Source organism: Felis catus, chromosome B2 (assembly GCF_018350175.1).
Source record: "Felis catus isolate Fca126 chromosome B2, F.catus_Fca126_mat1.0, whole genome shotgun sequence".
In the NCBI taxonomy this organism is placed as follows: domain Eukaryota; kingdom Metazoa; phylum Chordata; class Mammalia; order Carnivora; family Felidae; genus Felis; species Felis catus.
The window spans coordinates 83,980,823-84,002,659 of NC_058372.1; the positions used below are offsets into that span (position 1 = coordinate 83,980,823).

General features: G+C 35.7%; 1 long non-coding RNA gene across 1 annotated transcript; it reads right to left on the reverse strand.

Annotated features, from left to right (window-relative positions):
- Nucleotides 1-1,195: 1,195 nt before the first annotated feature.
- LOC123385472 lies at nt 1,196-21,785 on the reverse strand. Its single transcript, XR_006598049.1, has 3 exons — nt 21,250-21,785; nt 14,816-14,952; nt 1,196-6,101 (listed from the first exon to the last, which is right to left on the reverse strand). It is a non-coding gene; the product is annotated as an uncharacterized LOC123385472 (long non-coding RNA).
- Between the last annotated feature and the right edge of the window lie 52 nt (nt 21,786-21,837).

Genomic DNA, 21,837 nt, shown 5'->3' on the forward strand with positions numbered 1-21,837 from the left:
AAGAACCTGGGACTTTTCTCCATCCTCAGGTTTGAAGAACCTGGAAGGAGAGAAAGTCTGTAGAGCAGACTCCCCAACCAACTGGAGAAAACTATACAAGATGGAATCATGGGAATAAGGAATCTGACTCTACTCTCCTTCCTTTCTCTTGCCAATCTTTTGAATGGCAGAGCAGTCTATTTTTATGGTCCAGAGAGGCTAATCTAGAGGAACAGAGAAGGGGATGTGGAAGGGTGGAGACTAGAGTGGAGATACAACAAAGATACTGAACACATGATCTTTATGTATAGTTGTGAGAAATAATAAACTCACATACATAAATGTGCCTGGTAAACTGAAATGAATAAACATATTCTTTATGTTATTTGAAGGCTTAATAAATAATCATTAGTCAATGGGATCAGAGTGTAATTCTTTTTATAAAATATACAGATCTGTAACTTGTCCAACCAAAGAACAAAATCATAGTTCTATGACATTTTCCAGGAAAATATGGTGGTTTAAATTTTTTTTAACGTTTTTTTATTTTTGAGACAGAGAGAGACAGAGCATGAATGGGGGAGGGTCAGAGAGAGGGAGACACAGAATCTGAAACAGGCTCCAGGCTCTGAGCTGTCAGCACAGAGCCCGATGCGGGGCTCGAACTCACGGGCCACGAGATCATGACCTGAGCCGAAGTCGGCCGCTTAACCGACTGAGCCACCCAGTGCCCCTATGGTGGTTTAGAATATCTCACCTATTTTTTTTTTAATTTCTGAGTAAATTAGACTTATAGTTAATTTAAAAAAAAAAAAGGATGACACAAAAACAAAAACTGCATTTGGGCTGCAAATGTCATCAGCTTTTTCTGTCTTCAAGTCCTCTGCACTTACTTTAACAATACTTAAACTGAGCAAACTCATTCCTCTAAAACTCATAAATAAGAAACGTGGGGAGCCTGGGTGGCTCAGTGGTTAAGCCTCTGGCTCTCGGTTTTGGCTCAGGTCATGATCTCGCAACTCTTGAGTTCAAGCTCTGCATTGGGCTCTGTGCTGACGGTGTGGATCCTGCTTGGGATTCTCTATCTCCCTCTCTCTCTTCCCCTCCCCCACCCTCTGTCTCTCTCTCTCTCTCTCTCTCAAAATAAATAAACTTAAAAAAATAAGAAAACTAAGTGAAATGACTCAGAATTTTACACTTAGAAGAACTTGAAGATGATTAAGTCCTCCATTTTCTAACTCCAAATGATGGAAGTAAAGCACAGAAACAGAAAGTAACTTGTCCAGGGTCATGGCATTCTCAGCTGGGATTGACTATGAAGGCTCTGACTTCCTGCATGGGTCTCTTTGCATTACTCTATCCTCATTCAGCTATTCCCACTGAAGAGGGCTGATTTATTTAGGCAACCTCTGATTTTTTTTTTTTTACAGAACTCTTTTTTTTCCCCAGTGTTTTTTATTTTCTGAACATTTATTATAACATATAGAATAGGAAAGTAGTGTGTCAACCCAATGACCTCAGAACTGGTTCAATTTATTTCACAGTATAGATAGGGGTTCTACTTTCTTCTGTACTCCCACAGTCTTTTCTAATATTGCATCCTTACACAAAGATGACCATTCCATAGAGATGAGGAGATGAGAATGCAGACCTTGCTAGAGCCTCTAAACAACTAAACATTATTTAACCAACTGATTATCAAGCATTCATCCACGTCTTTATGTGTTTATTCATTTAATAATAATTATTCAAATCCTGTTGAATCAGCAGGGATATGACAACGAATATAATAAAGTCTCTGACCTCAGATGGTTTATAGTCTGGTAGATAGGGCAAAAAGGAACACTGATAAAACCACAGAGATAAATTTGATCTTTGGAGCAATGATTGGGTTAATAAAAGTACTTACCATGCACCAATATCCGTTCTGAATAGTTCACATGTGTTGGCTCAAGTAATATTCACATATGTCTGAGAGATAGACAGATATGAAAGAGAGATATGATATATTACTTCATCATACACATAATACAAGAGAGACCCAAAAAAATACAGTAAATTTCTCAAGGTGGTTATAATTATCTGATGATGAAATCAAAGCTTAAAACTACACTGCCTGACTGAAAAATCCGTACTACTTCCTTGCAGTCAAAGTACTTTGTGTTTACTAATATGTCACTCATAAGATTCTACGATATATGGTAATCTGTGTGTATGTGCCATTTTTTTCTGCTAGATTTTCAGCCCCTCAGAGAAAGGAACCATTATTTCATATATCTGGGACTTACTCACAGTATCCACCATCATATTTTGGAAATAATTACTTTAGAAACAAATTAAGAAGTAAATGACCACTTCTTTTTATAAACCCACAATTAAATATATGAATAATATCAAATGTACAGAATCAGCCAAACACAGCGAGCAAAATTTGCAAATGCATTTTGTAATAGCAAAATGTAGGCTCTTATAGTAATGCAGGATGAGCTTAACACTCAAAGAATAATCCTGTTCTATTGTTAAATCAAATAGGATGTCTAATTAGCTTAGCATAGATTTTTTTTCTTTCTTTTTTCCTCCTCCAGAAACCCATTCAATTTTTAAAATATTCAAAATTCTTAAATGAAACAATTTTAATCATCTATCTGTAAGTTGGTAGCACTATAGGAAATTGACAGCCTAGCATCAGAGTTAAACACCCTTTTAATTCTTCTTGCTCCTAATTTGTATCATTAGCGTATCTTAGTCTGTCAAAGTAATCAAAGCCATCAGTGGGGGAGAAAATGTGACTTGTACGTACGGGTATCATGTATTTATTAATATGATTATTTAAATCATTTAGTTGGAGAGAGCTTATTTGTAATGAGCGCAGTTGCTGACCACGTATATATTAGCATCTCTCTACAATGGCAAAGGTCCCATCCACAAGTAAGCAAGCTGTGACTGGCATCGAGGATTGATAATACAGCTCTGAGTAATGTGTGCTCATGCACTCCGAGGGTACACATGTGTGGCCTTTGTGTAAGGCATAAGTAAACTAGTAAACTCAAATCAAAGGCCTCTGGGATGGCATCTCTCATTTCATTATTCTCCAATTAGAATAATCTGAGACCTTGTGGGCACGTCATCGGAATGAAAAACCAAGTTTCACACTGAGTATGCACACACGGTGCACCTTAATTGTTGACAAGAAATGCTTCTCTCCTGTTCAGGAAGTTTCTTTCTCAGCCCATTACCTTCCAGGAGCTGCTGCGTCAGGTGGATGATGGCGAACTTCTACCTGCCCTACTCTTCCTGGCTTCTCACAGCACGTGTGTGATTTTATGCTGCAACTGCAAATCTTCCAATATGCCAAACTGAGTTTGGTCAGTGCCAACCACTAGAATTGTAAAAGCAATTTGAAGAAACTAACATTTGTTTTGGGTCTTTAGGATGGACTCCTTTTTCCTCTTCCTCTTGTCCACTGCCTGATTCCCAGCAAAAGAAAAACACACGTAAGCAGCTATGTGCATGAGCTATACATATGAAAGTAGAGAGTCATATTCATAGATGAGAAACAGACACTTACCCCTTCAGAATTCCCTAGGAGGAAGAGCAGAACTTAATAGAATGCGGTGTTTTATTTTTAGTTTTGAGAAAGTATTCATTAAGGGTAAAACAGGAAAGACGATCAAAGCACATGAAAGAGAAACTGCATTCTTTGTACTTTCCTTGTTGTCTTGACTGAAATTTAGTCCTCTTCACCTCTTGCCCCACTGGATTCACTAACCTCCAGTTTTCTTCTCCCTATTGTGCTAAACTCAAAAAAGTGCCTAGAAACCAAAGAATAAGGTTGCCTGTGACTTATGTATGTTTGGAATAGGGAATTACCATGCCTAAGTCTTCTCAGATACTTTTGAATTATTTTTACCCCCTCAAGGAAATGGAATCTTTTTTTTCCCTTGCTTGTTCCCCATCCCACCCCACTTTGTGGGTTTAAATGCTGTCTGAAATAGGCACTGTGAAAACACTGGGTGGCAGTCCCTCTCCCTTCCAGTCACCAACACTGGAATGGACTGTCATCACCAGTGCTCCAGCTATATAGCATTGCATTATTTCTGTGGGTTTGTCTTGCAGCCCTGAAACTCTAAATTCTGCCGAAGCCCCACAGTTCAGTAGAGACAGGGCAGTGCAAAGCAGCAGAAATAACAGCTTTTCCTAAAAGCGTGTGTCACAAAGCAAAACCATGAGATTTCCTAGGTCAGCCAAAACATGAAAACTGGAAGTGAAAAATGTCCTGTTCAGTGATCCAGTCAATGGGATTAAATCAGAAAACTCCCAACAGTTGTTTTCAGTAATCTCATCCGTGATTTTCTGAGTACAGATGCATATCTTGTGATCCGGTATCTTTTTCTGCTTTCCACATCTATTCTGTGTACTGTCATCATTTATATGAGTTTCCTGTAATGAAAGCATCTGTAAGCTCTAGCATCTGGAATCTTCTGTTTCTTTTTTACTCTGCAAACGCCTCCTCCCCCACCCCATTCAAGACATGAATTTGTGTTATGGAGCTCCAAAGTATGCAGCGTACATTTGCCCCCTCGGACTCCACAGTGCCCCAGTGCAGGACTTACAAGTCAGCTCCTTTCTGAACTCTTGATCACTGCTGGATGGAAAATAAAGATTTTTTCAATTTACTTTAAAGATTTAAAAATGTGACAATACAAGACTCTCAGAAAGTAATTAAATAGTCAATGTGTGACGGTATAAATACTATAAGAAAAAAAAATCCCATATGGTATATCTGATATAAGATATTTAACTAAAATAGCCCAAACCATTTAAAGATCCTGAGTTTCCATCAGGAAGAAGCAGGTGGCTTAACCAGATGTCATAAGACATTGTACCTAAATGGAAGTTATCCATATCTGTATCTTTATCTACATCTAGTGTTTTTTTTATTGTTGATGCTATGCCACGAATATTCTAAAACTCAAAATAAGTAAACTAACAAAGAAAAAAAGCAAATAAATACATTCCAAAGGTAAAGGCAAATTTTCTCAGCAACAAATTAACCATGAAGTGTTCCATGTCCCTTTAAAGGACTTTTTCTTTATCATCAATGACCATAAAGAGTTAATAGGAATAATATTTCTTTAATGTTAATTATTGTAAAATTAAACAAAACAAATTATTAAGATATAGCCTCCAAAATCATGCATAATAGTCAGAAAAGGGTTGTAAGAATTTATCATTGAAGTAATTTTGTAAACAATAAGAATTTGTTAATAATTCCTTCTTTTAGCAAACTCTGCTTGAGTTTCTTATATGTGGTACATTTTGTTGTGGGTTCTGGAGATTCAGCAAGGCACAAAATAGACGAAGCCATCCTTATAGGGCGTATACCTCATATATCAAGCATCTGTCTCCAATTCTACATTAAAAGGTGAGGTAACCATTTCTTATACAACATTAAGTTATCTAGTCCCTTATCTTAGTCTTTGGAGATGCTCAAATTTTGTTTTAAAAGTAAATTAATTACAAATGCCTTTGACGACGGGATGCTTGCTTGTAAAAAGCAGTATGCGTGCATGCACAATGATCAGCCAAAAGATTTTTTCAATGCCTACTTAATTATAAAGAAAAATTACATTAAAGTCTGTATTGTAATGTCAATTAGAATGTCTAGCATTTTGATAACACATTTCTAGAGACATTACTACATTGCTTACTCCTCTGCCTACAATTTAATTTGAATATTTATAATAATATACACAGAAATGGCAACATTTTACTTTTACCAGAAATTCAATATTGAAGTTTTTATATATAAAGTGGAAAATCTTGCCCATGTGACTCATACATTGTGCCTGTGACTTTAATGCCTTTAACAAGACAGCCTAATGGCCCATTATTGTTTTTAACATGCCACCTTAAAATAACCTTTCGGCAAATTTTCTGACATATTTTATCTTAGCCTCCATTTATTTCATTTATATTGACCCTGGTCCCTTTAAAATAGCTGGTTTTTGAGAAACATTGGAGTAAGCACAGCATTTCTGCAAAGACTTTCGGATTCTTCCAGTAATTCCACGTTGACGTTGCTTAGTTTTATGGGTAGCAATCTGCTCTTCTTTTGGAATCTGTCAGGATCAGAAAAATACACATTAATCATTTACTATAGGAGCCTGTGCAGCTCCAAATGTCCCCTATTTCAAGATGACGATTGGACACTTATCAGGAATTACCCACATCCTTACAAGTGAGTAGTTGGCTATGCCGTGCTAGCTGTGGACTGCAGCTCTGCATCAGATGGTGTTCCTAGAGACCCGAGCGTGGACCTCTACAGATTGTCATGCGAATACAGGGCCTGCCATCAAAATGTTCTTTGTTTACCGATGTGCCATAGCTATGGATGTACGATAGTGACTGTTTCACCTCCAGATTAAACCTGAACCCTGATGCAGCTCCAAAGGAGCGAGGCAGCTGTTGAAGGGCCTCTGGGTCAGGGGCAATGCCACCTGCAAAAGCCCTCATCAGACTGGAGTTGGGTCTAGTAGTGGAGGAGGCCAGGAAGACCGTGGTTCTAAACTGGACAAGTAGTGTTGTGGGGATTCAGGGAGAGATTTAGTTAGTTAGTTTCTCCCTCAAATGCATGAAAACACCTCTTTGACTGTTTGACATTGTGTGAAGATGTGTGGTCCCAAGAAATCATTAAACAGAAGTCTTGTGGAATAATTTTCACCAACTGAATGTCTTTACATTTTTGTTATGTTTGAGATTCTTACCTTCTCTAACATTCTGGCCTCGGAACATAGCCTTTTAATTCCTCTTCCTGTCTGTAGCAGGTAGTGCTGTGGATCGGGGTGAGGGGGGGCAGGTGTGGGCAACCCCTCTGTGTAACCCTTGGAAATGCAAAACTCAGAGTCGGCCATGCTAGCTGACTAGAATATTACTTTTCTAAAATATATGAGAACTGAATCACTCTTTTTTAGAATGTAAGCAGGCAAAACACAAAAGAAAGGCATATGTTACTTCTTACTTAATCCTAGATCATTCTGTCTCTGAAAACACATAATTTTTTATTTTTCATATTTTGACTCACATTATCCCCAATATTACTAGGTCATTTATAGTGTAACTCCTACCCACATGTACACATATATTTTCAGTTTGAAAGAGAGAAAAAAGACAGAGAGCTAATATATGTATTCACATTAATTCATTTCTTTCTCTTTTCATACTGTTTTCAAATCTATTTTATTCTATTCACTATTAAGAGATTAAAACTGGAAAGTAAAGATTTAACATTTAGTAAAAGATAAATTGAAGTATGAGTGGAAATCAACTGTTGAATTAAAATATTAAATAAAAAATCTCAAACACATGAATGTTTTTGCAATGCAAATTCAATATTTTCGTCAAATACACACATAGATAAAGTGTGAGAGGTAAAATGAAAAAAAAAAGCTATGAAAGACATTAGAACTTGCATCTTTAAAAAGCCCTCTGGATAAACTTTACATAATCTTTCCAATAAAAATGACCAAAGTATAGTGTAAGTGTTAAATCCAGCGAGGGTATATGTAATTCCAATACACATTAGATCCTCAAAAATTTTGTTGAATAAATGAATGGATGGATGAGTGAGCAAGCCAGTAAATCAATCAATCAATCAATCAGGAAAATTTGTGTTGTCTGGATTTCATGAAAAATCAAATCTGGCCCTTGAATGAAAGAAATCTGAAAAATAGATACGAAGAGCAGAGTGCTATGTTAACATTCAACATGTGGAGCTGAGAGTATGGAAGTCATCTTAGCAACCGAGGTTAGAAAAAGAGGGAACGTTTTTCAAAACTTATGTAAGTGAGGTATTCAAAGTGATTCTTAGGGAAGATTATTTTGGCAAAGTAGGAATATAGATTAGCAGAAACTTTCTACCAAATAACTTGATAAAACATATCAAAACCCCTTTATTTGAATGTTTAGTATTTTCCTGGCCATCCAAATTTAAAAATTTATCATGAAATAATTGAAGATACATAAAAGCATATAATTATTGGGGTGCCTGGCTGGCTCAGTTAGTAGAGCATGTGACTCTTGATCTCAGGGTTGTGAGGTCAAGGCCCATGCTGGGGGTAGAGCTTGCTTTCTTTTTTTAAAAAAAAAATTTTTTTAACGTTTATTTATTTTTGAGACAGAGAGAGACAGAGCATGAACAGGGGAGGGGCAGAGAGAGAGGGAGACACAGAATATGAAACAGGCTCCAGGCTCTGAGCTGTCAGCACAGAGCCTGACGCGGGGCTCGAACTCACGGACCGTTAAATAAATTCATCCATAAAATGTGTGAATGATTTCTGTGGAAAAAATGCCCAGAGCATACTTATTAAAGAAAAAATGAGTTATAGATTTTATTATATAATCTGTATGTTAAAATATATATTTCTTTTTTTTCTGAATCTTTTTGTAATATGCAATATGACCTTTTAAGGCATTCCATGATTCCCTTGCTTTGAATCTGCATTTTTAAGATTGTCTCATCTATCCATCTAAATTTACCTATTAGTTCTACTTAAGAAGAATTTATCCCTAAGCACACATTTCTCTTTCCTGGTTGGCAACGCTGCTTTTTTGCCTTGGCTATGATTACCGATCCATTACGATTTATATGTCAAGGTCCTGTTAAAGCCATCCTTAATCTTCCAGGCCAAACATAACTTCTCAAAACTTCCAAGGCAATTTGCCTATAGGAGAATCCTGATGTCTGCCTCAGTAACACACAGATTTGATTCTCACTACCCTTCCTTATTAGCTCTGGTCTGAAGGAACTAAATTTTGCTCTCTGAACCCCAAGCTCTTCATCCTGAAAATGGAGCCATTAAGTGTGAATTCATAGGATTGTTGTATATATAACATATATACAACACCTAGAATAGTGTGCCTAACTCAGGTGAAAGGCTCTAGACATGTGAGTTCTTCCTCTAGGCTGCTTATATGATGTTTCCTGAACTACATTGAATAGTTTTTTAAGCGTAAATAAATTGTAATCCTTTTATCCCTGGTGATATGATAGAGCACTGTGTATCTAGTAGTTGTTTGACAAATATCTGTTGACAGTGTGAATTTAATTCACCATAATGGAAATTTGAAATGGCTTTTTAAAGTATCTTTTTGGGAGACATGCATAAAATGGAAGTATTTCCAAGAATATACACCCTTTTCTCTTTCCAAATGTCTTTATCTGTCCAATATCATGGCAAAACTTTGCTAATGCAATGGGAAACACAAAGCAATAGCCTTGGTGAAGTGTACACTGATGATTTTCTAGTTAGTCACCTACTCATTTGGTCAGACAATGGTGAGAACCACAGAAGAAGCAGAGACAAAGCTCAGAAAATACGACAGAGCTCAGCAAAAGAAGTTATGGAGTTTGTCAAAATTATAAAAACAGCTTACTTTTTAAGAAATGTGAGTCCTTAAAAGAGACTTCTTTTTCTTATTAATGAAATATGTTGGCTTTGTTAAATTTGCAAAAAATTGCCTTCTTGATCAAGGTGAGTTATTATTGGGGAAATTACTATTACTATGGGTTTTTTTTTTTTTTTGGTTCAGTTGTTTCCTTTAAGGGAAATAAGCAGTCAAGTGAGAAAAAAAAATCCCTGAGAGAAAGGACCAAGACTTTGCTATTAAAATTTATTTTTTAGATTAAGAATCATTACAATGGAATACTATGATCACCTCAAAGTAAAAGCTAGTTACATTTTTTAGGCATTTAGTTGGCATAGTCACAGACATTTACCTGGAGAGAATAGAACATGTTTTGTTGGAATAGATATAACCATATTTGAAAAAATTTGCTCAAGTTATTTGCAAAATGCACTAGAAACTAAATTGGAAAATATTTGCAAGGTCTGGCTTCCACATTTAATCAGGTGGTATCTACTGGGCTCTCAGCTAACAGACTATAAATGAATTCTGTAACATTATTAGTAATTGTAGCATCACATTTCACAAAACAAGCTAAAAATAATAGCAGTGTGTAAATCTCATTGCCATAAGGCCCCCACTGCTGAAGCATCTACTTTGCATCATATCCTCACCAAAAGGGAAAAAAAAAAAACAGATCAATAGAACTGTCACTGAGTCATCGACACTTCTTAACTCTGTTCCCTTCCAACAGATACAGCACCTGCTGTTGTTTCTGGTTTTCCCTCTTGCTTGCCTCGAGAGTGATGGTATTTACTAGCAATCGTAGCAACCGAGCAGGTTCTGACTCAGTGTCACTGAGGCCAATGTATCCTGCACCCTGTAAGTGAGGAGACCTGCCAACAACATGTTCTCAATTCACAATGGAGGGATGACGAAACTGAAACACAAACACAGAAGCTGTGTAGGAAAGGAGGAAGAAGAGATGAGAAATAGGAGAAAGTGGCAGATGTAAAGTCTTTGTGTTTGTTTTTCCTTAATGGTTCTAGGTTTTGATAAACGACTAATGAACAGAGTGTTTTAATCATGCTTTATAAAAGACCCATCTCTGGCTAGAAAGTGAAGAGATACTACTTTGAATTTTGGAATAGGAAGCTGTCATTATTTTCCACCTATTTTTCTTTTTCTTTTTACCTCCCCTCCGTCCTTCCTACTTTCCTTCCTCTCCTTCCGTCCTTCCTCTTTCAAAGTGTATAATCACTGAAACAACTTTTAGCTAAATATTTTTGAAAGGAAGAGAATGTTTCTGAGTGTGTGTGCGCGCGTGTGTATGTAGGGGCACAAGTAAAGTAACATTTTCTGAACTGTGTCCCTGTTGTTTTAAAATCCTTCCCCTGAATTTTTTTATTTTGCCAGAAATGTATTTGTTTTTCTTTAATTAGATAATTTTAATTCTCAAAACTTGTGTGAGGACATCTACTTATAATATTTTTTCATGTCTTAATACTTGAGATTTAATTTAAATGTTCTTATATGTAACAAGAAAAAATGAAAATGATGACTACATTGACTGTTTCTTGAACTAATTAAAATAACTTGTGTTCACTGGAAACAGCACAAATTAGCCTTTTGACAATGGGAGAAAAAATTGGTTCGCCCTGATTTTACTAAAGCAAAATCTTGTTACAACATACCATTTGTAAAATAACAGCGCAATCTCAATCTCTAATATAAATACTGGCAAGAATTGTTTTGTTTCTTGGGTCTGGATTACATAAATCTAAATTATAAAATGATTTGATGCATAAAATAGTTAGCGAGGTATTGTGCTTTAGAAAGAAATCATTTAAAGTAGCGCTGCTATTTTCAAAGAATCTTGCAGTCTACAATATATCAAGGATGTGAAAATGACTTTATATGTTAGAAAATTGGCCTTTAACAAGAAAAAATATTAGACAATTTTAAGTGCAAAGCTATTAACTGGCTGATTTCTGATCCCTGACACAGGATGTCATCCTCAACCCAGTGGCTGGCTGCTCAGCCTCCTGTGGGAACCACAGGCTTCGGAAGATTTCTCTTTACAAGTAACAATCAGTTCAGATGGAGGAGACACAAGGAGAGCCAGTTAAATCTTTCACATCATTACCAGCCTCATTGTTTTGCAAATCAGTAGCATAAAGTAGAACACGTGCATGAATCCTCTTACAGGCTCCTGAATGCTAGGGATTTCAAAGATGTGAATCCTGTTGATTAACAGTAAATGAGTAAGCCACATGATAAATCATTACCTTTATCAGCTAGGTAGCTAGTTTAAATTAAAGATTATAGGTTATCATTTGAATTCATCAAGCCTTGTCCATCTGAAATGATGAGGCTTTCCCCTATTCATATGTCAGTCCGTCATTATTGTGAAGTCTGCCACATTTGATCACTAGCTCACTTGAATAGCTCAAAAACAGCATTTCGAAAGTATCCTATTTATAGTGGAGATATGTAGAGTAATCCAAAACACTGTCTGCTTTAGCATGCTAACCCCTCTCTTGGCAAGAAATTCTTCTCAGGAGACACCACAATTTCTGAAACGATCAGGTCCCAAAGCTGAGTGCTGCAACAATGGGATAAAAAGTGATTTATCTATATTTTAACTGGCTGTTCCCCCCCCCCCCCCACACACACACACTTCATAATTTGCTTTTACAAATGCAATTATTCACTTTCTTCAGTAGGTGACTAAGTTGATCATACTGCACTTATAGCTATTTAATATTCATTTTCTGGTAATGCTTTCTCAGTGCTATTTTCCACAAATGTCAAAATCCTAGGTTGTTTATTTGAATCCTGCGTTACCGCTCTAACAATGAGAAGCTCTAATTATAGAGTGCAGTGAACTAGGCAGCAGAAACAGAGCTTGCATCCCAAATATTACCGCTAATATCGAGACATATGATGAATGCTAGTAACTTCTTTAAAAGACATTCCCTACTTTCTTGTGTGTGGATACAGACTATTGTCTTACTCTTAGAGGGGTTGCCGCAAGCTCTGGAGTTAGAAACTCTGTAACCTTGTTTGTACTCTCTATTCAAATTGAACTTCATCTCTGCAAGCAGAGAACTTACCTGAAGCGTATTGCCCTGCAGTGGTGACATAACACTTTCTCACTACTAAAATAGCAGCAGAGAAAACAGACTTGGCATCGACCCTCACCCTCAATCATTCATGTGGGTGGTACGATGCCACTTCACTTCAAGCACTTGTTTGTTACACACATCTAAACAATATTAGTTATAGGGAGCACACGAGGAAAAAAAAATTCCCCTCCTACTCCCCATCTGTTGTGGAAAACACACAGGTTTTTCCACCACAGGTTTAGAACAACCTCATGTCCTTGGAGCACAGATTCAGACTGCGTTGTAATAACAGTGTGATCCTCCCTCCCACTCCTCAACCCACAAAACTATTTTTAAGGCTGCACTCTGAGAATAGCCTTCACCATGATGCCGTTGGAACATAAGCTACCAGGTTAAGCAGCAATGACGTGAGACTAGGTTGGAATACCTGCACTATTCTCTCAAAAGGTAAATGGTACAAAACTACTTTTTTTTTGAGAGAGAGAGAGAGAGAGAGAGAGAGAGAGAGAGAATGCATGTGCCTGCGAACAGAGGAGGGCCAGAAGAACAGGTAGAGAGAACCCGAAGCAGACTTGATGCTCCGCAAGGAGCCTGGTGTGGGGCTCGATCGCACTGTACTCTGGGATCATGACCTGAGCCAAAATCAAGAGTCAGACACTCAACTGACAGAGCCACCCGGATGACTCAGTATAAAACTACTCTTTATTAAGGCAAAGCCTAATTTTATTATTTTTTAACTTTACACATTTAATGCTTTCACTAAATATTTGATGATTTTTTATTAAAAAATTAAATGCAATTTCTACATCAGTTGTTAACTTAATGCCTCATCTGCGGACTCAGTGATCAGAAAATACGCATGAGGGATCAAAATGACTTAAAAGATAGACCTCAGGAAGAACGTTGAAGAAACAGCTGATTCAGCAATAAAGTTGAATTACAACTCAGAATACCTCTCTCTCACCTGACTAGCACAAGTGATTTAAACAAAGTGTGACATGTAAGACAAATTAGACGTGGGCATCAGATTATACAGCCATGGATCCAAAGGCCTCAGTGCTATTCTTGGCTTAATCACAAGTAATTTGTAGACTCTTTCCTAAATTATTTTTAACCATTTCTCCATATTAAAATAGACTCGACATTAATTGAACTGCCACTCTTTTAATTAAATAAAAGTACATTTATTAGCAATTGACTATGGAAAGCAGAAGAACAAGATGGAAATAGTCCTTATAGATCCTACTACTTTTTTTGCTTTAATACACTTTTAGTATCACTCAGGAATTTTTAAAAAATGATAATACCTGAAATAAAACAAGAGAACCTAACTTATTTTTTGTTACTTTTTTTTTTTTAACGTTTATTTACTTTTGAGACAGAGCATGAACAGGGGAGGGTCAGAGAGAGAGGGAGACACAGAATCTGAAACAGGCTCCAGGCTCTGAGCTGTCAGCACAGAGCCCGACACGGGGCTCAAACTCACAGACCGCGAGATCAGGACCTGACCCCAAGTCCGACAGTTAACTCACTGAACCACCCCGGGGGCCCCAAAATCTAACTTATAATAGCTAATAACATCTGTGTAGCTCAGTCGATTGAGACTCCCAACTCTTGATCTCAGCTGAGATCATGATTTTAAGGCTCATGAGCTCGAACTCCAACTCAGGCCCTGTGCTGACAGCGTGGAACCTGCCTGGGAGTTTCTCTCTGTCTCTCTCTCTCTCTCTCTCTCTGTCTCTGTCTCTCTCTCTCTCTGCCCCTCCTCTATTCACTGCCTCTCTGTCTCTCAAAATAAGTAAGCATTAAAAAAATAATTTTACCTCAAAATTTAGTTAAGAATAAAATTTTTAGATAGTCAATAAGTGACAAGATTCTACATATAACAATTAATTTTTTTAATGAAACTTAAAATTAATTGCTAAAGACACCATAAACAAGAACAAATACGTAGCACTTCCTACTGATTTCCCTGGAGACAAGACTCCAGAAGAATGGAGACTTGATTCTGTTGCATACGTTACCAGATGATTTAAATATTCCGTGGAAACAAAGCACACTTCATTTTTCCATAGGTTAACCTAGTAGTGACATTTTAAGTTCTGAAGAGAGAATGAGAATAATAATTATTTTATTTTTTTCAAGATGGCTCTTATCTGAAAAGCTAACTCTTCATAGTTAAACTTTTTGCCCTGGCTTAAGCTTCCTAAATCTTATCTTTGGATAACTAACTTTTCACAAATAAGTCTTCATAATGCATTTCTCATAGCCAGCCCTTTTTTCCTGGAAGATATGGTCATTACCTTTTATTTAGTCCGCTAACATCCTTCCATTGCTTGGTACCTCCACATAACGTTCACTGGTGAACGCTGCTCACCGGTGGGTGCTCTCCTTCTGCCACTCAAAAATCCGGTGGAATCCTCTCTTTGTAGCTGGGTCTCTAAAGAAGATTTGAATTCTTACCTCAAAGGTCTCTCCAAATACTGTTAATTACAAGGAGATAGATACTGAACACTTACCAAAGGAGACCAATAGGTTTATATCAATAAATAAATAGGTTTATATTAATAGGTTTATATTAAATAGGTTTATATAGGTTTATATTAATATAGTAATAAATAAAATAAATAGGTTTATATTAATATAGGTTTATATTAATATAGTTTAATAAAAATAGGTTTATATAATAGGTTTAATATTAAATAGGTTTAATAAAATAAATAAATAAAATAGGTTTATAAAATAAATAGGTTTATATTAATAAAATATAGGTTTATATTACATAAAAATAGGTTTATATTAATATAGTAATCAATGATATATAGCAGAAGAACCTAAGAATATTTTTTTGTATTTATAAAAAACCTAAATTTATTTGAAATAAAGAAAAGTGTTAGTCATGGAAAATTAAATGGAGAAATAAATTGAGATCAATATAAATTAAAGTAGCAGACTTGATATAAAAGTTTTAAGAATTGAGTGATAAGAAAATAATGAAATTTTCAATAACAAGCTCTCTTTTATCCAAAGTTAGAATGGGCCTAACATATCTCAATGACATCCGTTTCTTTTTTCTTTTACCATATCAATGAGAAATACGGGCCAATACTCAGCAATACTTTGAATACTTAGAAACCCTAGTGATTTATTTGAGTTTATACTATATAAACTTACGTACTCCCAAAGAACTTGTAATGCCAATGGCATTTATCAGTTATTGTTTGTAAAGGATATGAATAATAATAGTCCATCTGCTATATTCCCTGTGCAGCAGAGGAACCATACAAATTAATGTCAGCCTGGATGTAATCCATTTAGGATGACTCATGAGAGCCATAAAAATGAGATATCTCTCTTTTAAAGAAATTCCCTAGCTAGTATTTGTCCACCAGTTATTTTTCCTGCTTCTTTTTGTAAAGTCCATTTTAAAGTCCTTTAACTCTGTCAAGTACTTTATCACTATCTGGGAAAAATACCCAGCAACATCGACAGGACCACCACCATCAACAATGATGTTAAATTTATATTTATTTATTAATATATTTATTTTTCTTTAGAGAGAGAAGGAGAGCACAAGTGAGGGAGAGAGAATCTTAAACAGGCTCCATGCTCAGCAGAGTCCAATCCAGGGCTTGATCTCATGACCCTGGCTGGATCATGACATAAGCTGAAATCAAGAGTCGGATGCTCAACTGACTGAGCCACCCAGGTGTCCCCAAACTTATATTTATAAAGACCTAAGCTTATGCTGTGATATTTATGGGAGAGAGAGAAAAAAGAGAGTATATGCAGGTGTATCAATATCACAATATAAGAAAAATGAAAACATTTATTAAGGGTTTACCAACGACTTTTAAAATATTATCTCCTATTGATTTTCACAGTATCTCTTTGATGCAAACACACAAATTAACCTCACTTTACAACTGAGGAAACAGAACCTTAGAAAGCATACAGCATCATCTTGAGGCCACACACTGAGAACATGACAGAGCCAGTACTGAAATGCCAGTCTATTATCTGACATATGTATGCTCTTACTATGAAAAATAGTCTTTGTTCATGGGCTGGTGGAAAGCAAACCTAGATAATAAAGTGGTGTGGAATGACAACATCTTATGACTAAATAAATTCTATTTATTATGAAAATCATCTCTATGTAATACTTTTTAATATTGGTAAACCATATAAACCAGGTACAATTTATTTCAGTTCTCATTCATAAGCCAATAGAATTTTCCCTCCAATTATTTTCTGAGGAGAGTAGCAAACGAGCTCTATTTAGTTGTATCTTTACATTTTCTGGTACATGACAAAATGGAAGATTGGTAATAGCTCAGAAATAATAAGAAAAAATAATACATGGACAGCTCATGAGTGGGAGCTATCCCAAGCCTTACAAAAATTAGAACATATACAGTTTTGGGGAACACTTTCTATTAAACACTCTGGCTTTTTCTTCCATTATATTTTTTTCATCCTGTTCCATCCTCCCTTTTTTTTGCCAAGTTGATCTATTTTTTTCCATGTTTCATCACAATCTCCTTTCTTTAACTTATGTACTACTAATGTAATCACAATGTAAATAGTTGAAGCAGAGAAGAAAAGATTATATTATGGAATTTTTTATTCCAAAATAGAAGATCTATTGTTTGAGTGACTTTCTTTCGGACAATAAAGGATCTCTCTTGTGCTTCCTTATTAGAGAGAAGGGTGGTATAGTAGAAAGCAAACACTAAAGAGTCACACACATTGGGATTTAAATTTTAACTCAGGCTACCTATTAGGTATAAACATTTGATCAAGGAGTTTTTGTGTTCTCATTTTATCTGTGCATTGAGCTAATAATACTTATGTTTATTTTTTAATAAGTTAAAGATCATTTATATATTTAAAAAATGTATTCGGTGCTGGGGCATCTGGGTGCCTCAGTTGGTTAAACGTCCGACACATGCTTGGCTCAGGTCATGATCTCGGGTCATGGCTCAGGTTTGTGAGCTCGATCTCTGCATTGGACTCTGGTGAAAGCACAGAGCTTACTTGGGATTCTCTCTCTCCCTCTCTCTCTCTGCCCTTCCCCTGCTCTCTGTCTCTGTCTCTGTCTCTGTCTCTCTCTTTATATATACATATATATATATATATATATATATATATATATATATTAATGTATTGGGTGCTTATCATGAGACTAGTAGTTTTTCAGTTTCTTGGGTATACCATGAACAAAATAGATAATTATTTCACTACTTTTATAATTCACATTTTAAAGAAGAGAGACAAAGTGAGTAATTAACATAATAAATAAATTATTCTAATGTTAAAAAGTGATTTGGAAAAAGAAAAAGTAGTTGCATTTTCTACTCTTAATCCGATTCTTTAAGCATAGTATGGACAAACCTGAATTTTTATTTCTTTAGGCAAAGCTGACACAATTTTTTAGGAACCTGAGGGGTCATACCCAAGTAAGAATCTACAGTTTTCAACATAGAAAGTTGTTATGGTTCCTTCCTTATATTAGTGTACAAGACCTACAAGCACAAATGGGATTAGCTGTAAAATCCTGATCTCCACTCAATCACTCATGAAGCCATTGGTTATGGCACCCAGATATTAGAATCATTGACGAATACAATTCTCGTGGTTTAGGAAACTAAAGAGTTTACATCATCCAGTACTCTTATTGGACATTTGGAATTCTCATAAAAAGAGGGAATCAAATATATGTGTGACTTTAATCTTAAAATAATTAAAAAATTGATCCCACATAAATGTGTCAACCAGCAATGTCCATCCAATATTTAGCATGTACGAGGAACTGAAGTATTTAATTAAAGCATGGCAAATACTCATGATTTAATATTAAAAGAAAATTTGATTTTCAGCTAAGGATTCTCTAAGACCACTTATAGTTCTCAATAATACAGTACACAAAGTGATTTTTGTGATTTTGTTACCTATAATGTTGGGATATATTAAAGCTAGGAGCTGTGAGAGGTGAAAAAGCCAAGGTATTATTGAGATGAATCAGTGAAAATTGAAGATCTAAAAAAGTAACTTAAATGTTCAATCAAATACTTTACCCAAAGGACAGAAATATCTATCATGTTACAAATGAGAAAAAAAATGTCATGTTGAATCAGGAAGAAAAGAACTTTTTTTTTTTTTAAGGAGAACTTTTAACTGTTTCATACCATTCTATCTCTTCAGTCTTAGTAGAACACTGAGGATAAAACTTGCTGCATGAAGAAACCAAGGTGACTATACAAGTAAGCAGCAATAAATTCGTGTCCGCTGATTATCTCTGCAGAATTTTTTCATGTAGACTTCCTATTCTGACATACCTTCTGTATCTGTCACTATTGTATTCTACGATTTTTCAGCATCTTACATTAAGTAAGGGACTCTCATGAGAGGTATTGGTTATTTGATATGCCATTTAGGTCTTAATTTGTTTTGGAAAAAAATCACTATGAACTACTGGTATAAATCCCACTTGATTTTGAAAAAAGTCACATTATTACGTTACATAATGCCTTATATATACAGCCAAGTTATTACAAAAATATAGCTGGGAAATTTGAATTCTTTTTTCCTTTTAAAAAATTTTTAATATCTATTTATTTTGAGACAGAGAAAGTATGAACTGGGGAAGGTCAGAGAGAGAGGGAGAGAGAAAATCCCAAAAAGACTCCACGCTGTCAGTGCAGAGCCTGACGCAGAGCTTGAACTCAAAAATCATGAGGTCATGACCTGAGCCGAAATCAAGAGTCCAATGGTTAACCGACTGAGCCCCCTACGCATCCCTGAATTCTGTTTTCTAACTAAAATAAAGAGTTTTATTGTGTTTCTGGTGTAACATTAGGCTTTGTTTTACTTTGTTATGTTTCCTTTGTTTTACATGTTTAAGTGTCATGAACTTCACCTGACAAACTAAAGAATTTTTAAAAATTTAAAATCTCATTTACTTTTACTTTTAATACATATAAAAGTCCTGTGTTTACAGGAAGCTGCTACTCATAAATTAACGGATTTACTCCATATTCCTGAGTTAGTATATAAAATTAAAGAAATTTAAATTCTAGACACCTTGAGATTTCTACTTTATAAACTTCCTAATTGTCATACATCTGATAGAAGAATGTCTGTAGAGTAAAATTAGGTAGTCCATTGATAATGACTTCAACTTCATTTTTAGGCAAGCTCTTCAAGAAAGATAGTTAACCTTTTATATTTCCTTTAAAAAAATCTTGGAAAGAAATAGGCTGGCATTCTTCATTCTCTGACCCAAAGCCATCACAGGCTCCATTAAGAGCCTCTTGTCCTACAGAAGCAGAAATACAATCAATGTAGGTTACTGATCATTTTCCCAAAAGATGAAAAGGGTAGCTGAGAGTTAGGAAACACAATTAAACTGCTAAAATAAAACTTTCTTGACTGTGATATACAGTATGTGTCTGGCATGAAGGCAAAAATGGATAAAATGAACACTTTACATGTATTAGAAATTTAGTGCATTTAGTTAGCTTTTATTTGACTTAAATGATTGCTCTTTTGCTCAACATTGTGCTGTTTTTCTTTGGACCGCTTTCAATTTGAGAATGCTATTTTCATGTATTCCTCTTTATAATATCTGAAAACCAAATCACTTTTATTTTTTAAAATCTAAACTAAAATTGATTCATCATTGAGTTTTGTACAATTGATCCACATGAGGCACCGTTCTTGGTTCTAGGAACACAACTGTGAAGCAGACTGACATTCCTTGTTGCCGAGGAACTTGTGGTTTAGTGGTAGGTACAGACAGGGAAGCAATTGAGTACAATGTAGGATGAGGGTTGTGAATAGAAATATAGGAGCTCAGTAGATGCGGGAGCTCGAGGGATCTACTAATCTGGACTTGGCACATTTCAGCATGTTTTTCAACATCAAAGGTGGAGTCTGACAGGTGAGGCAAAGTTAGTCAGATAATGGGGAAAGGAGCAAAAATAAACAGGGCAAAGAGAATAGAGGAAGCCAAAGAACTTGATGACTAGTGAGGTATGGGGAGTGAGAGAGAGAAGTGAGTCAAGCTACTGAGAAAAGAGCAGGGCCATTCAGCATAAAAAGAAGGAGGAGAAGAGAACAAAGTTAGGGGCAGATATATTGACTTTAGTTTTGGACTCACTTAGCTTTTGGTGAACATGAGATGATCAGTAGTAACGTGTGTGTGTGTGTGTGTGTGTGTGTGTATAAAGAAAAAACATGTGTGTACAAACATATTTTTTAGGTTTTGTTTCTAAGAAGCATATATTTTCACATTTTAATTTTCAAAAATCCAAATACATAGCACAAGCAAAAGTGTCTTGGAATTATAATTGCCAATGGGCTTTCTTTCTTGCTCGTACGTAAAGTATTGGTGCATATTACAGTGAATAGTATCTCAAATTGAATGAAATATGATATGCCATAGACTTCAGTCTCATCCTGCAATATTTAACTTGAACCTAAATCATTCATAGCCAACTTCCAGCCATTATATATCATTTTTGATATCTTTAGTGAACTTCAAACTCTCTTCACCCTGAAACCAATTCCAAATCCAGGCAGCACAGCACTTTCTAAGCCATGATTAGAATCCCAAAACAGGTATGCTCCCACCATGCTGTTTAAAAGAGTGATTTAGAGCCATATTGTCATTTTACTATTCTCTATCTCTCAATCCCCACAATGTATCTGGGAAACAAAAGCACATTCTTACCTGAGAAGTTGTCCAGGTACCTTCCCGTGAATACAACATATCTTACAGGCAGAGCCAGGAGAAGAATCCATGCCTCCCCGACCGCCTTTGTGCCTGTCAGCAGTATTCAGAGACTGTGTGCACACTTATGTCAAACCTGCTGGGATTCCAGGTGACCCAGTCCTAGATTTCCCTCCTATCACCTCTTTTCCATTTATTTTTTACAAGAACCATGCAGTAACTCTAAGTAATTTTTAAAATGACCTTCTCATCTAGTAACTCTGTGAGACCTCATGCTAATTAAGGGCTTAAGGGTGATAAACTAACATAAAATATATCTCAGACTTAGTCTCTCGTGAGATTCCAGAGAATGTGCTTAGTTGAAGATTAAAGCTTCGCCTGGAATGTTATGCTTGATTTTTTTGTGAGTCTTCTTGTGGTAATCAGAATGAGTAATGTTGTTTTGAATGAACAAAAGGTTACTTAATAACTAAGTTAAGTAATCTTCAGTTTTAACTTACTGTTTACTTATGTTTAGTTTTATTATTTTTTTCTTTTTTTAAGTTGTTAATTTTAATTCCACTGTAATTAACATACAATTTTAACTTA